Below are 15,463 nucleotides of genomic sequence, written 5' to 3'. Positions count from 1 at the left end.
ACTTACCTTATAGGATAGGCAGTAAGAGTGTATGAGAATATCGCTACTAGCGAAGGATTCTATATTGGCGGCAAAATGCTAATTATTAATCATTATATATAAGTAGTATTACTCGTACGCGAGATTAACCACGCCTATATTACTGCATCTAGCCGTCTACTATGCCTACCTTATACGATAATAAGTAAAAGCGTATAAGAATATCGCTACTAGCGAAAGATTTTACATTAGCGGGAAACCGCTAACGCCTATCCACTACCATATAATTAATCTTATGTACGAGTAATATTGCTGATAGTAGTAGAATACAGCCGGGTGTAGCTATATAGGCGTTATCCTAGACGAGATAGGGGTGCCTATAATTAAGCTGCAAAAGATGATATACTAGTAATATTACTTATACGCAAGATCGACTATGCCTATATCGCTACATCCGGCCGTCTATTATACCTACCTTACTAGATAGCAAGTAAGAGCGCACGAAAACATTACAACCAGCGAAAGAGTATAGGTTAGCGGCAAAACATATATGCCATTTTTGGTAATGACGAAAAGATATTTAGTTATAAAGACTTAAGGATTACGTTGCAATACCGAGCAAATGACATAAGACTATATATAGAAACTATCTATAGTAAGAAGTTGAAACCGCTGATTAGTATTAATGAGCCTATAGATATTAATACTCTACTTTAAGAGGGAAACTATCTGCCTAAAAGTAGGCTGCCCCTATCTTTACTATATAGCATACGCTAACTAGGTCTAGTTGCCTTTATAAAAGGTTCCGACTTTAAAAATAGCGCTTAATAACTTAGCGATAACTGGACACCTTTTAGCACTCTTTATAAAACTATCGAGGGATTAGATAGAAAATATAAAATCTAGAAGGGTAGCTTGGCTAACCCTATAGTTTTATAGCTAAATATATATATCTAAATCTTAGTTCCTCTTTTTATCGAGGGCGGTTCCTATATTAGCTAAGACCTTAATTTAGACTCGCTTACGCCAGACTTATCTAATATAAACTATTAGACCGTTTTTTTCCTATACTATACGCAAAAGTCGACTAATAAACCAGAGAAGACTAGTTCGTATATCGCTATATAAGGAACATATTAGCCTATATACTACTATATTATCCTAGATAAGATTAGGGTGCCTTTTAATAACCTATAGAAAATAATATATCAGCAATCTTATTTATACGTAAGATCGATATCGCCTATATAGCTATACCCGGCCTTTTACTATATGTACCTTATAGTATAGCGAATAAAAGCGTAGGTGTTCTTTAATGAGATAAAGGATGTGTGTAGGGAAATATCTATTGCTAAATAAATTGATAAAGATAATAATAAACCAGTCCCAGATAGCGATAATAGATAAGGCTAAGTAGAGTTGGTAATGCCTGCTTGGCTGCGTTTAGAGCTAACTAGCGGGACTATCTATATAATCCTCAGCCTTATCGGGAGGGATTTGGCATAATAAGTAAAGACTGGGGATTAATCTAGTAGATTTCTCGCACATTTATACGAATATAAGCTATTATCACCAGGCTCTCTTTTCCAGGTCATTAGGATATTATTCCTATAAGCGATACTATAAGAACTAGATATGTTGACTTTATTTATAGTTGCGGAAAGAAGGACCTAAGAATATCGCAATTAGCGAAAGATTCTATATTAGCAGCAAAATACTAACTCTTAATAATTATATATTAGCACTATTACTTATACGCTAGATCGGCCACTCCTCTATCGCTATACCCGCCCGTTTTCTATATATACCTTACCAAATAATAAGCAAAAGCGCATAAGAATATCGCAACCAGCAAAAGATTCCAGCTTAGCGGCAAAATACCACCTAACTTTTAGTTATAATGCATTAACTTCGTTTGCGGTTATAGAGAGAAAAACCTTAGAGTTAACTAATTAGCGAGGGGAATAGCTCTACCTAGCGCTAATAAGACTTAGGCCCCTAAGTTTAGGTCTTTTAGCAGTATCGGCTCTTTTTTTCACTACCTAACTCGATATAGAGGTATCCCTAGGCTATAGGCATTCCGTCTAGCTTATTAACGGCTAAAGAAGATAATAGCTAAAGAAGATAATAGCTAAAGAAGATAATTATTATAGCCCTTAGGCTATAGGCATTCTATCTAGCTTATTAACGGCGGAAGAAAATAATAACTAAAGAAGATAAATATTATGGCCCCTAGGCATTAATAATTTTCTATAGTGGCATAACTGCGTAGTGTGGGGCAATATTACTTGCTAGCTGATAGCAGCCGTCTGCCCCGCTCACCTAGACTATACACTATATATACACTATATAGCTAGGCATGCTTCAGTCTTAGCATACAGTATGGCTTTACCTAGCTGCTCTAACTTCCCCCTTCTACCTCTTATCCGCCTTAGTTAGCGGTAAAATACTAACCAACTAATAGTTATTCTATATTAGTATAAGCATAAAGGAGAATTATGGTTCTCTATAAACCTCGATGAAAATAGGCAGCCAGCTGGTGCTCTAGTACGAGATTTAGTATGCTTTCTCGTTATACTATAAGCCACAACTAAAGTGTATATTAGCTACTTTTACTTTATAATCTTCCTAATGCCTAACTACTACTAATTAGTATAGGTATAAAGGAGAACTGCGGTTCTCTATAAACCTCGATAAAAATAGGCAGTTAGCTAGTGCTCTAGTACGAGATTTAGCATGCTTTCTTATCACGCTGCGAGCCATAATTAAAGTGCATATTAGCCACTCTTAAGATAATATACCAGCAATATTACTTGTACGCGAGATTGATTATGCCTATATCGCTATATCTAGCCGTCTACTATGCCTACCTTGCCAGATAGTAAGTAAAAGCGCTAATTCTATATAGGCTGCAGGCCTTATTTAGTATACCTTTACTAATTTACCGTAAATAGATAAAGAGAGCATTCTAGGGGCTATAATATAGCGCTAGGCGATAAGGAATCCGCTCCCTAGGATACAAAAGGCTAAAGCGAACGGCCACTATAGTATATATATAGACTCGCTCCTTCAACTAAATATTATAGCGGCATTTAATATAGTGATTATACCCGCCTTATCTACTTACCCCTAAATAAAGGACTCCTACTATATGGAGAAGATCTGCAACGGACTTAAGAGCTACCGCTTAATTACTAAGGCTAACGGAGCCATATTCAAGCTATACTGCACGCGCAGCAGCACGATAATTAAGCCTATAACGGCCGAGGAGGAAGGTTTCGCTAAGCCTAAGCCTGTCTACCTGCTTATTAGTAGTAGCCTAGACAAGCAGCAGATATAGTAGCGCTTTAGGGATATAGCTAAGAAGGGGAATATAGAGCCGCCTATCGTGGCGGTAGACTGGCTTACAGACGTAGCTATAGTGCAGCAAGTACGATTTAAAGACAAGTTTCTAATTAAAAACTTTAGCCGAAAGATTCTTTCTTATAAAAGTATTAACCTATAAGGCTTTCCGGAAATATGGCTTGACTATCGCAATAAGGCTATTTTAGGCCTAATCAATCGTCTTTCCAGAAAGATAGCTTAACTATCGCAATAAGGCTATTTTAGGCCTAGTTAATCCGTAATAATAATAAGCAGATATTAAAAAAAATTTTGCGGACTTAAAGTTATCGGAGGACCCGTACCTAAAAATATATGGCATCTTTCCGGAAAGAGGGCTTTATATAAGCCATTCTAATATACTGACCATCGCAATAAGGCTATTTTGGGCCTAGTCAATCCGCAATAACGACGAGTAGATATTGAAAATAATATTGCGGACTTAAAGTTGTCGAAGGACCTATACCTGAAAATATATAGCGTCGGTCCGGAAAGAGGGCTTTATATAAGCTATTCTAATGTACTAACCGTTGCAATAAGGCTATTTCGGGCCTGGTTAATAGGCTTTCCGGGAAGAGGGCTTTATATAAGCCACTCTAGGGTCCGTTGCAACTAAAATAGAAATAGGAAATATAGCAGAGGCAGAGGATATAAAAGTAAAGGCATTTAATAATAAGGATTTATATAAGCATAATTAATAAGATAACAAGCGATAAAAGAAGGGAGATAAGGTTATAAATATATAATACTCCTACTAGGCATTAGCTTATAGTTAGCGGTATTAGCTCCTAGTCGGCATTAATAAGCATAGGTTTAGTGCATATATTTAAATTCGGGATGTGTATGAAGCCGACGATGTGTGTGTTTTATATGGTGGGACTATAAGCCTTAGTGGGGCACCTATTGGTGACACATATATACCGCGGGCTGCTATAAGTCAGGTGATAGGCGGCCACCTGACCTAAGCACGTGCAGCGAGTCGATTCCGCTACTATATATTGGTGCATCCTCGCACGTAGGAACCATTCTATACTGGCACTATTGGTGCCATATTAAGGGGTACCTATTTATATATAGGGTCGCGCGTGTAGTATAATATACCCATTGATCACGAAGTAAAGGTATTCTATTATTTTGCTAATAACTATCTAAGAAAGTAGGAAAGAGGCAAAAGAGAGGAATTATATAATATAGCCTCGGTTATGCGCGTGCTGTAGTTATATGCCTTGGCGCGGTCGGGCCGGGCTGCCCGCGTGCCCTACTAGGCATAGGGGGTAAACAGGCAAAAGTGGCTATATCGTGCGCAGCAGCGCGCGGCATATCTATCGCAGTATGTGCCCAATTGGGCACCTTACGATAGCGATTCTAATAGGCATAGTTATTATAGCTAGGCTAATGCAACTACCGATTCTAATATTCTGTTTCCAGTAAGGTAGATATCGTTTAGTATACCTAATTATATCAGGCCTTTATATATAGCGCGCTATATATCGCCGCGCTATGCCGAGCACCGCTGCTATATCTGCATCCTCGTCGTGCAGTAGATAGCTTGTTTATTCCTACTGCTCTCCCTCTTCGAAGTATGTATATAGGTTAGGTAGCTAGGGCACTCGCATATACTATATTGCTGAGATATATAGTAATGCCCGATCGCGGCCTTTGACCTCTTACCGGCCTTTTTCCCTTAGATAAGGCACCTACCTATGTGCGTAAGGTAGTGTAGCTATGCAGGTAACCCTCCTATATGTATAGATTAGGTAAAGCTTCGGACCTGCAGGTTTGAACGGGCTACCTAATGCCGCCCCCATTAGTAGCGCCCGTCCTATCAGCTATATAACCAGTCTTAGCCTAGCCGGTCTTATCCTAGCCGACCTTTTAATATACCACCTTAGTAATAGTAGCTTATTTATAAAGCCTAAAGTAGGTTTCAGTAGGGGCTGGTAGACTTAGCCTTAGAGTTATCGTAAGAGGGGATAAAGCCTGCCGCCTATCCCCGACTAACCACTCCTCCCTTATAGCTGCCTCTATAGACTAACCAAGCGAAGGTTGCCTAGTATATAGGCTAGTATAGGCCTATTTAGACCTGCACGTCCGAACCAGCCTCCCAGTATCGTATATGCTAATACAGCCTAGAGTAAGCAATGCACTACGGAGACACTATACTACTGTATAGGGTTCCTATATTCGCGAATAATTGTATGCTCCTTATGCGTAGGCTCGCCTAGGCCTATTCGGACCTATAGGTCCTAACCGGCTATATATGCTATTAGGTCCTAATACAGCCTATATTATAGAATCTACTATAGACGCACTATAATATATGGCTTATATCGGCCTACGACCGCAGTAACCTTCGGCATAGGCTAGCATATACTAGTATAGACCTATTCGGACCTGCAGGTCTTAACCGGCTATATAGGCCACTAGATCCTAACACAACTTATATCATAGAATTTACTATGGACGCATTATAATATATGGCTTGTATCGGCCCACGACTGCAGTAACCTTCGGTATAGGCCAGCATATACTAGCACAGACCTGTTCGGACCTGCAGGTCCCAACCGGCCACGCAGGCCACTAGATCCTAATACAACCTATATTATAGAATCTACTATAGACGCACTATGATATATAGCTTGTATCGGCCTACAACTACGGTAACCTTCGGTATAGGCTAGTATATACTAGCGTAGACCTGTTCGGACCTATAGGTCCTAACCGACCCCTCAGACTACTATACATATGGAAGTTATAAGCACTAGAGTGCATAAGTAATAGGCAGAGGATGACGCGCGAGCCCTAATGAGATAGCCTATATACTAGTAGGTATAGTGGTGCGGCTCTACTGGTGCGGCGCTACTACTATAGGTCCTACAGTAGGGCTAGCAACTCATTAGAGTCCCTTCTAGGGGCAGGGTCAGGCCAGTAGGTCGCAGGTTCGGTACATACAGATGCGCGCAAATTTTCGCGTGCACGCAAAATACCGCTCCAGTAAAAAAAAAATTTCCTGGCTTAATTCAGACAAATGAGGGGTAACTAGTCGCATAGAGTACCAGTACATTAAAAGGCGCGCAAATTTTTGCGTATACGCAAAGTACCACTCTACAATTGAGGGGCAACTGGTTGCTCTGCTCTAAGTAGCAACTATTTGCATAAAGTACTTATATATAGAGAGCTACGCAAAATTCGTATGCATATAAAGTACCACTCTATAAATAAGGGGCAACCGTTCGTATAAGGTACTAGTATATATAGAGCCATACAAAATTCGCATACATATAAAGTACTACTCTATAAATGAGGGGCAACTATTTGCCTAGGCAATTATTTACCTAAAAAACTATTTACCTAGGCAACTATTTCACTAGGTAACTATTTGCCTAGGCAACCATTAGTATATATAGAGGCACGCAAATTTTCGCGTGCATATAAAGTACCGCTCTATAATTAAGGGGCAATCATTTCCCTAGGTAAATACTTATAGAGGCACGCAAAATCTATATATATATAAAGTACCGCTCTTTAAGTGACTATTTAACTAAAGTATCACTATATACTATATACTATTAAACTCGCGTATACGTAAAGTATCCGACTATTGTTATTTTTTTAAGCTAAATCTAGAAAATTATCTAGCGATAGGGGTGTTATACCTACGTACCTACTAAATATTAAATCGACTTAGTATATACTTATATACGCTAAATTTCGCGTGTATATAAAGTACCGCTCTATAATAAGGGGCAACTATTTACTCCTTAGGGCAACCAATTGAGTAAAGTATCACTATATACTATACACTATTAAACTCGCGTATACATAAAATATCCGACTATCGTTATTTTTTTAAGCTAAATCTAGAAAATCCTCTAGCAATAGGGGTATTATACCTACGTACCTACTAAATATTAAATCGACTTAGTATATACTTATATACGCTAAATTTCGCGTGTATATAAAGTACCGCTCTATAATAAGGGGCAACCATTTGCTCCTTAGGGCAACTAATTGAGTAAAGTATCACTATATATTATACACTATTAAACTCGCGTGTATATAAAGTATCTGACTATCGTTGTTTTTTTAAGCTGAATCTGGAAAATCCTCTGGCGATAAGGATGTTATACCTATATACCTACTAAATATTAAATCGACTTAGTATATGCTTATATACGCTAAATTTCGCGTGCATATAAAGTACCGCTCTATAATAAGGGGCAACTATTTGCTCCCTAGGGCAATTAGTTGAGTAAACTATTACTATATACTATGCACTATTAAACTCGCGTATATGTAAAGTATCCGACTATCGTTATTTTTTTAAGCTAAATCTGGAAAATCCTCTGGCGATAGGGGTGTTATACCTACGTACCTACTAAATATTAAATCGACTTAGTATATACTTATATGCGCTAAATTTCGCATGCATATAAAGTACCGCTCTATAATAAAGGGTAACTATTTGCTCCCTAGGGCAACTAATTGAGTAAAGTATTACTATATACTATATACTATTAAACTCGCGTATACGTAAAGTATCCGACTATTGTTGTTTTTTTAAGCTAAATCTAGAAAATCCTCTAGCGATAGGGGTATTATACCTATATACCTACTAAATATTAAATCGACTTAGTATATACTCGTATGCGCTAAATTTCGCGTATATATAAAGTACTGCTCTATAAGTAAGGGGCAAATATTTGACTAAAGTATTACTATATATTATACACTATAAAATTCGCGTGTATATAAAGTATCCTAAAAGCGCGTAAGCAATATATATGATCACCTTACTATAAAGGCTAGCAGGGGATTCGGCAAAAGGCGCGCAAGCAATATATATGACCTCACTCTAAAGGTATATAGTATATATAGCAAAAGGCGCGTAAGCAATACACGTGACCTCACTCTAAAGGCATATAGGGCATATAGCAAAAGGCGTATAAGCAATACATATGACCTTACTCTAAATATAGGCAGACGCGCTATTAGTATATATAATATTACCCTAAAGGCGTATATATTAAATAAACTACTTCAGACCTATAGGTCCCAACTATACTATTGATTTAATAGAAGTAAGATATATCTTCTCTATTCGTTTATTATTTCCCTTTATATACGCACCCTATATTATAATAGGTACCCTTTAATTCCCAATACTAATACTACTACTCTATAGTATATAGCGCTTTATATATATATCGTACTACTATATATTACTTTATATACTTATCTCTTCGGACCTGTAGGTCTTAGTAAGGCTTATATACTTACCTCTTCGGACCTATAGGTCCTAATAAGGCTTATATACCTACCTTTTCGGACCTATAGGTCCTAATAAGGCTTATATACCTACCTCTTCGGACCTATAGGTCATAATAAGGCTTGTATACTTATTTATTCAGACCTATAGGTTCTAATAGGCTTCTATCTATACTAGGCGAAGCGGTAATAAAGAGGAAAAGGGTAGATAGCACTATATCTAACGATATAGCCTTTTTATATATACGTGCCGCAGTTATATATATGTGCTGCAGTCATATAGGCAGCTATGGCCGTACCGCGGCCTTATATGCTATATACCTAGTTAGATATACTAAATAACTAGCTAACTAACCGACTGACTAATAATTCTAATAGCATTATTACCTTATTTTTTACTATTTACTACCTTATAACCTTCTTCCTTACTAGCTTTATTCCTAATCTCTTTATGTACTACCCTTTATACTAATATTCTCCTTCTTTTTTTTTACCCTTACTCTCTTTTTTCTTTTTTATTTTTACTCTCCTTTTTCTTTTTTATTTTTACTTTTTTCCTTCTTTTTTATATATTACTCTCTTCCTTTTTTTTTATATTTTACTTTTTTTTTTCTTTTTTATATATTACTTTCTTCCTTCTTTTTTATATTTTACTCTCTTCCTTCTTTTTTATATTTTACTCTCTTCCTTCTTTCTTATACTTTACTCTCCTCCTTATAGGATATAATTTAGGCTTATATATATATTATTTAGACCTATAGGTCCTAATAGGGCTTACATACTTATTTATTTAGACCTATAGGTCTTAATAGGCCTTATATACTTATTTATTCAGACCTATAGGTCCCAATAGGCCTTGCATGATTATTTATTTAGACCTACAGGTCCTATAGGGCTTATATGCTTATTTATTTAGACCTATAGGTCCCAATAGGCTTTTATCTATACTAGGCGAAGCGGGAAAAAGGAGGAAAAGGGCAGATAGCGCTATATCTAACGATATGGCCTTTATATATATATATATGGTAGTTATATATACGTGCCGCAGTTATATATGCGTGCCGCAGATATAAGTGCGTATTGGGGTCACGTGAGCAGCCGCTGCTATAACGCGGCCATATATGCTATATACCTATATACCTATTAGGTATGCTTATTACTTCCTATAATTTATTATTACCTTACGATCTTCTTCTTTACTAGCTTGATTTATAGCCTTTTTATCTATTACCTGCTATATTTATACTCCCTTCCTTCTTCCTTACCTTTACTCCTTTCTTTTATTTTTACTCTTATTTTTCTTCCTTTTTTTTACTCTTTTCTGTCTTCCTTTCTTTTACTCTTATCTTTTTTTTTTACCTTTTACTTTCTTCCCTTTAGGATATAATTTCCCTACTCTATTACTGGATTATAATACCTGTATTATTATATTAATGCCTTAGCCTTATAAATATTTTCATAAGGTTAGTAATATTATAAGTGGGTATAAAAAATTCCTTAAAAATAACTTAGCTAATATAGAGCTATAGGATTATTATCCTGGCAAAATGCTAGTTTATATATCGCTATATAAGCAATAGCTCGTCTAGTCTAATATTATATTATCTTAGCAAAATGCCAGTTTATATATCCTTATATAAGGATTAGTTCGGCCTATCTACTACTATATTATCCTTAACAAGATGGGGGTACCTATTAATAAGCTATAGAAAATAATTTATTAGTAATATTACTCGTATATAAGATCGACTACGCCTATATTGCTACACTTAGGCTTTTACTATACTTACCTTATAGGATAGGCAGTAAGAGCGTATGAGAATATTACTACTAGCGAAGGATTCTATATTAGCGGCAAAATGCTAATTATTAGTTATTATATATAAGTAGTATTACTTATATGCGAGATTAACCACGCCTATATCGCTGCATCCGGCCGTCTACTATGCCTACTTTATACGATAGTAAGTAAGAGCACATAAAAATATCGCTACTAGCGAAAGATTTTATATTAGCGGGAAACCGCTAACGCCTATCTACTACTATATAGTTAATCTTGCGTACGAGTAATATTGCTGATAGTAGTAGAATACGGCCGGGTATAGCTATATAGGCGTCATCCTGGACGAGATAGGGGTGCCTGTGATTAAGCTATAAAAGATGATATACTAGTAATATTACTTATATGCGAGATCGATTATGCCTATGTCGCTATATCTAGCCGTCTATTATGCCTACCTTATTAGATAGTAAGTAAAAGCATACGAAAATATCGCGACTAGCAAAGGAGTATAGGTTGGCGGCAAAATATATATACTATTTTTAGCGATAACGAAAAGATATTTAGTTATAAAGACTTAAGGATTATATTGTAATACCGAGCAAATAATATAAGACTATATGTGGAAACTATCTATAGTAAGAAGTTGAAACCGCCGATTAGCGTTAATAAGCCTATAGATATTAATACTTTACTTTAAGAGGGAAATTATCTACCTAAAAGTAGGCTGCCTTTATCTTTATTATATAGTATGCGTTAACTAGGTCTAGTTGCCTTTATAAAAGGTTCCGACTTTAAAAATAGCGCTTAATAACTCGGCGATAATTAGATACCTCTTGGCACTCTTTATGAAACTATTGAGGGACTAAATAGAAAATATAAAATCTAGAAGGGCAGCTTGGCTAACCCTATAGTTTTATAGCTGAATATATATATCTAAATTTTAGTTCCTCTTTTTATCGAGGGCGGTTCCTATATTGGCTAAGACCTTAATTTAGACTCGCCTATGCCAGACTTATCTGATGCAAACTATTAGACCGTTTTTTTCCTATATTATACGCAAAAGTCGACTAATAAACTAAAGAAAACTAATTCGCATATTGCTATATAAGGAATATATCGGCCTATACACTACTATGTTATCCTAAACGAGATTAAGGTGCCTTTTAATAACCTATAGAAAATAATATATTAGTAATCTTATTTATACGTAAGATCGATATCGCCTATATAGCTATACCCGGCCTTTTACTATATATACCTTATAGTATAGCGAATAAGAGCGTAGGTGTTCTTTAACGAGGTAAAGGATATATATAGGGAAATATCTATTGCTAAATAAATTGATAAAGATAATAATAAACTAGTCCCAAATAGTAATAATAGATAAGGCTAAGTAGAGTTGGCAATACCTATTCGGCTGTATTTAGAGCTAACTAATAGGACTATCTATATAGTCTTTAGCCTTATCGGGAGGGACTTGGTATAATAAGTAAAGACTAGGGATTAATCTAATAGATTTCTCATACGTTTATACGAATATAAGCTATTATTATTAGGCTCTTTTTTCCAGGTCATTAGGATATTATTCTTATGAGCGATACTATAAAAACCAGATATATTAACTTTATTTACGGTTGCGGAGAGAAGGACCTAAGAATATCGCAATTAGCAAAAGATTCTATATTGGCGGTAAAATGCTAACTCTTAATAATTATATATCAGCATTATTACTTATACGCTAGATCGGCCACTCCTCTATTGCTATACCCGCCCGTTTTCTATATATACCTTGCTAAATAGCAAGCAAAAGCGCATAAGAATATCGCAACTAGTAAAAGATTCTAGCTTGGCGGCAAAATGCCACCCGACTTTTAGTTATAATATATTAACTTCGTTTGCGGTTATAGAGAGAAAGACCTTAGAGTTGACTGATTAGCGAGGGGAATGGCTCTACTTGGCGCTAATGAGACTTAGGCCCCTAAGTTTAGGTCTTTTAGTGGTATTGGCTCTTTTTTTTACTACCTAACTCGATATAGAGGTATCTTTAGGCTATAGGCATTCTATCTAGCTTATTAACGGCTAAAAAAGATAATAGCTAAAGAAGATAATGGCTAAAGAAGATAATTATTACGGCCCTTAGGCTATGGGCATTCTATCTAGCTTATTAACGGCGGAAGAAAATAATAACTAAAGAAGATAAATATTACGGCCCCTAGGCATTAATAATTTTCTATAGTAGCGTAACCGTATAGTATGGGGCAATATTATTTGCCAGCTGATAGCAGCCGTCTGCCCCGCTTATCTAGACTGTGCACTATATATATACTATATAGCTAGGCGTGCTTTAGTCTTAGTATATAGTATAGCTTTACCTAGCTGCTCTAACTTCCCCCTTCTACCTCTTATCCGCCTTAATTAGCGGTAAAATACTAACTAACTAATAGTCATTCTATATTAGTATAGGCATAAAGGAGAACTGCGGTTCTCTATAAACCTTAATGAAAATAGGCAGCTAGCCGGTGCTCTAGTACGAGATTTAGCACGCTTTCTCGTCACGCTGCGAGCTATAACTAAAGTGTATATTGGCCACTCTTACCTTACAATCTTCCTAATGCCTAATTACCACTAATTAGTATAGGTATAAAGGAGAACTACGGTTCTCTATAAACCTTAATAAAAATAGGCAGCTAACTGGTGCTCTAGTATGAGATTTAGTATGCTTTTTTATCATACTACGAGCCATAACTAAAGTGCATATTAGCCACTCTTAAGATAATATACTAGTAATATTACTTATACGCGAGATCGACTACGCCTGTATCGCTATATCCGGCCGTCTATTATGCCCACTTTGCTAGATAGCAAGTAAAAGCGCTAATTCTATATAGGCTATAGGCCTTACTTAGTATACCTTTACTAATTTACCGTAAATAGACAAAGAGAGCATTCTAAGGGCTATAATATAGCACTAGGCGATAAGGAATCCGCTCCTTAGGATATAAAAGGCTAAAGCGAACGGCCACTATAGTATATATATAGACTCGCTCCTTTAATTAAATATTATAGCGGCATTTAATATAGTGATTATACCCGCTTTATCTACTTACCCCTAAATAAAGGACTCCTACTATATAGAGAAGATCCGCAATAGACCTAAGAGCTACCGCTTAATTGCTAAGGCTAACGGAGCTATATTTAAGCTATACCGCACGCGTAGTGGTATAATAATTAAGCCTATAACGGCCGAGGAGGAAGGTTTTGCTAAGCCTAAGCCTGTCTACCTGCTTACTAGTAGCAGCCCAGACGAGCAGTAGATATAGTAGCGCTTTAGGGATATGGCTGAGAAGGGGAATATAGAGCCGCCTATCGTAGCGGCAGATTAGCTTATAGATATAGCTATAGCGCAGTAAGTGCGATTTAAAGATAAGTTTCTAATTAAAAACTTTAGCCGAAAGACTCTTTCTTATAAAAGTATTAACCTATAAGGCTTTCCGGAAATATGGCTTGACTATCACAATAAGGCTATTTTAGGCCTGGTTAATTGTCTTTCCGGAAAGATGGCTTAACTATCGCAATAAGGCTATTTCGGGCCTAGTCAATCCGCAATAATAACGAGTAGATATTAAAAAAAATTTTGCGGATTTAAAGTTATTAGAAGACCTATACCTAAAAATGTATAGCATCGTTCCAGAAAGAGGGCTTTATATAAGCCATTCTAATATACTGACTATCGCAATAAGGCTATTTCGGGCCTAGTTAATCCGCAATAATGATGAGTAGATATTGAAAATAATATTGCGGACTTAAAGTTATTGGAGGACCTATACCTGAAAATGTATAGCGTTATTCTAGAAAAAGGGCTTTATATAAGCCATTCTAATATACTGACCATCGCAATAAGGCTATTTCGGGCCTGGTTAATCCGCAATAACAATAAGCAGATATTGAAAATAATATTGCGGACTTGAAGTTATTAGAGGATTTATACCTAAAAATATATAGCGTCTTTCCGGAAAGAGGGCTTTATATAAGCCATTCTAATATACTAACTATCGCAATAAGGCTATTTCGGGCCTAGTCAATCTGCAATAACGATGAGCAGATATTAAAAATAATATTGCAGACTTAAAGTTGTCGAAGGACCTATACCTGAAAATGTATAGCGTCGGTCCGGAAAGAGGGCTTTATATAAGCTATTCTAATGTATTAACCGTTGCAATAAGGCTATTTCGGGCCTGGTTAATAGGCTTTCCGGGAAGAGGGCTTTATATAAGCCACTCTAGGGTCCGTTGCAACTAAAATAGAAATAGGAAATATAGCAGAGGCAGAGGATATAAAAGCAAAGGCATTTAATAATAAGGATTTATATAAGCATAATTAATAAGATAATAAGCGATAAAAGAAGGGAGATAAGGTTATAAATATATAATACTCCTACTAGGCATTAGCTTATAGTTAGCGGCATTAGCTCCTAGTCGGTATTAATAAGCATAGGTTTAGTGTATATATTTAAATTCGGGATATGTATGAAGCTGATGATGTGTGTGTTTTATATAGTGGGACTATAAGCCTTGGTGGGGCACCTATTGGTAATATATACATACCGCGGGCTGCTGTAAGTTAGGTGATAGGCGGCCACCTGACTTAAGCACGTGCAGCGAGTCGATTCCGCTACTATATATCGGTGCATCCTTGTACGTAAGAACCATTCTATACTGGCACTATTGGTGCCATATCAAGGGGTACCTATTTATATATAGGGTCGCGCGTATAGTATAATGTACCTATTGATCACAAAGCAAAGGTATTCTATTATTTTGCTAATAACTATCTAAGAAAGTAGGAAAGAGGCAAAAGAGAGGAATTATATAATATAGCCTCGGTTATACGCGTGCTATAGTTATATGCCTCGGCGCGGTTGGGCCGGGCTGCCCGCATGCCCTATTAGGCATAGGGGGTAAATAGGCAAAAGTGGCTATATTGTGCATAGCGGCGCGCGGCATATCTATCGCAGTATATGCCTAATTGGGCACCTTACGATAGCGATTCCAA

This window comes from Ustilaginoidea virens, chromosome 7 (genome assembly GCF_000687475.1).
Source record: "Ustilaginoidea virens chromosome 7, complete sequence".
NCBI lineage: Eukaryota > Fungi > Ascomycota > Sordariomycetes > Hypocreales > Clavicipitaceae > Ustilaginoidea > Ustilaginoidea virens.
Note: the sequence above shows the minus strand (reverse complement) of the source record.